Source organism: Camelus bactrianus, chromosome 20 (assembly GCF_048773025.1).
Source record: "Camelus bactrianus isolate YW-2024 breed Bactrian camel chromosome 20, ASM4877302v1, whole genome shotgun sequence".
NCBI classification, from domain to species: Eukaryota; Metazoa; Chordata; class Mammalia; order Artiodactyla; family Camelidae; genus Camelus; species Camelus bactrianus.
Window position 1 is genome coordinate 16,413,246 of NC_133558.1, and position 2,782 is coordinate 16,416,027.

Genomic DNA, 2,782 nt, shown 5'->3' on the forward strand with positions numbered 1-2,782 from the left:
GTCACTCTTCCACACACTGGCACGCGCATCTTCTGTCAGGGAGGAGGTACCGCCCCATCCAAGCAAAACCCTCGCTTTCTCTTCCCCAGGATACAGCCCCAGAGGAGAGACTCATGCCCAAACCGGAGACAGGTTGAGGCTACTGCTGCGCTCTTACCTCCAGCAGCGACAGTGATGGTGGCCACCGCTCCTCTGCACCGGGCCAGCCAGGCCTGCCAGGGTCAGCACCGGTCTAGTAAGGATGCAATGGGAGGGCCCCTGCCTGACCCCGGCTGCAGCTTCAGCTAGCGCTGGGAAAGCGCGCGCCTGTGATTCAGCGCCTTTCCGCTGCGTGGTTACCACGGCGACGCGCGCGCACGCGCACACGCGTCCCCCGGGATGGGCAGTCGGCCGTCCTTGCCCAGCGTTCAGCTCGTAGCTCGCGCTCTAAAGATGGGCATCCAGACCACGGACTCCCACTTCTCAGGGGAGCAAGCAAAGTCTCTCGAGAAGCAGAGCGGCCAGCATGCCCCACCTCCTTTTCTTACTAATGCCTTCCTGGTCACCGTGATCCTAAACAGCCTGGGGGAGAAGCGTCCCTTTCAAATTCCCTGGCCAGGGTAACTTAAGGGAGCCTTGATCACACTACTAAGGTCAAAGACCCTTTGCAAATGTACCCCGAAGCAAAGTCACCCCACACGCAGAAGTCCCACTTCTCCAGTGGGAGCCTCTTTAGGCTGTTTTGAGCATGTGTGCTTTCTGAATGAGGATGGAAAACAGGTGCTAGGAGGGGCCCAGACCAACTCCACGGTTTCTAGGTTAACCAGGTGCCCAAAGTATTTAGATTACATTTGCATGTATGGGAAGGTGATCATTTGAACAATAGGAAACTCATGTGGAAGGCTCGTCCTTGCATTTGTACTGTTTTCGTATAAGATGCTCAAGCATCTAGGGCTGCTAACATGGTGCACAAAAGGAAGCCAGGGCATTCGCTGCGCATTCCCTTACTATGAGGTATATATAGTGCAGTGCTTAGGACCAAGTCACAGAGACTGTTGAATAGGCCCCTACTAGGCTCCTTACTAACTATGGATGGGCCTTGGAGGAGTACATAATCCTGCTTAACCTCAGTTTCCTCAATTTTAAAATGGAGATAGTAACAGTATTCCTTTAGGATGATTGTGGGGCTTAAAACAGAATGCACACCGAAGGCATAAAACCTGTCCAGTACTGAAAGAGAGCAAATCAGTTTAGGCTAAAAAGAAAAAGGCAACCCTGCCCATTGATCAGGCTGGGAGGAGACACAGATAAAGCCAGAAGCAAAATTAACAGGAAATGATATTTCTCCCAAAGTCATTCGGCAGCTGTAAAACAACTTACAAAAGACACTTTCCTCTTTTCTATTCTAACCTGGCATTCCCCGGTGCCTCCAGGGTGTCCTTTCCCACTGCATCAATAGATCTGATTTAGTCAAACAGGCCTACTCCCAGGAGTCTAAATAAATCAAGTTATATGGACTTAAAATATTTAAATATATTATATATTTAAGCATATACATATATAAGCTTAGCCTAGACTGTTAAACCTTGACATTTCAACTCAGAGCCAAAAATGAATATTTTGATATATATAATAAATACCTATTTTGATACATACTGCATGAAAATGTTAATCCGCCTCCTTAGAACACAAATGTAAGGTCACTATATTTCATTTTTCTTCAGCATTTATTGAGCTTCTGCTATATGCCAGATGTAACAAATACTAAAGATAAAATGATGTATCTTTAGTAAAGCTTTTCTGACTTTGTCGGCTCTTGTTTATATGCTGTTGGCTGGAAAATTTGTCCTTACAAAACTGCACAATGAAAGACAAGGAACTGTCCTATTTGGAGGTGGGAGAAACTGAGGTCTAGCAAGTTTCAAGTATATTTCATACCAGTGGCAAAGATGGTGCTTAGCATATTGAAATATGAGATACTGAGATGGAATTTTACCAAAAAGGGAGGTAAGATACACAACTCAGAAAACTTGAGATTCAAAGTAAGAAATTCAAGATACTGCATAATACTTTAATTCTTGCATTGAGAACTACTGCCCATCAAAACAGGCTAAAAATAGTTTTATTGTTTGTAATCACTTCACTTGTAACTTGCTTGATTTTGTTACTATAAGCATTAAGTGGGAAGGTATTTCACTTGGATGCTGAGTTGCATAAAGGAAATTATACTCCTTTCCAGTTTTGAAACAATTTGACAATTGTTTAATCTAATACACATTACTACATATTTTTATTTTCAGCTTTTCACTCATCTAGATTTTTTTTTTTGTAATGTGAAGTGTGGTGTTCTAACTTTTTCCTTCCAAGTGAATAAGCAATTTATGCCAAAAACATCCTTTTCCCACATAAATGAACTACCTCCATAATATATGCTAAAATATTAGCATTCTTATTTTATTTTTAATGATGAAAATTAGATTAACATACAAGACTCTTCCTCATTACCACAAAGGTAATGTCATGTAAAAATTCAGCTTGTCTTTTTTTTTTAGATGTTTTAGTTGTTAATTTTGACATCCCTGATGAAAATAAGGTTCTGTTACTTCTCATTGTAATTACTACAACTAGCTTTCCTTTTTTTATGTACTGAGGAAGTCAGCAGTCTTGGTAACACCTGGCAGGGTAAGCAGCACTGTGGAAAGCTGTTTTCTTCCACACAAAGGTGAAGCGGTAGCAGTGGTCAGAAACAGGAAGCAGGTAAAAACTTCAATCCCATCATAAGCACAAAAATATGAAAACAAAC

At 42.4% G+C, this 2,782-nt stretch overlaps 1 protein-coding gene across 3 annotated transcripts in view; it reads right to left on the reverse strand.

Moving 5' to 3' along the window:
* KIAA0319 (KIAA0319 ortholog) overlaps positions 1-680 on the reverse strand; it is a 66,118-nt gene extending 65,438 nt beyond the window's left edge. The window contains exon 1 of one of the 3 annotated variants that reach the window (XR_012500994.1): positions 158-680. The gene's annotated coding sequence lies outside the window, so the exon portion shown is untranslated. The remainder of the gene's footprint in view (positions 1-157) is intronic. The other 2 variants (XM_010974243.3, XM_074348181.1) reach the window with 2 other exon arrangements.
* Positions 681-2,782: the final 2,102 nt, after the last annotated feature.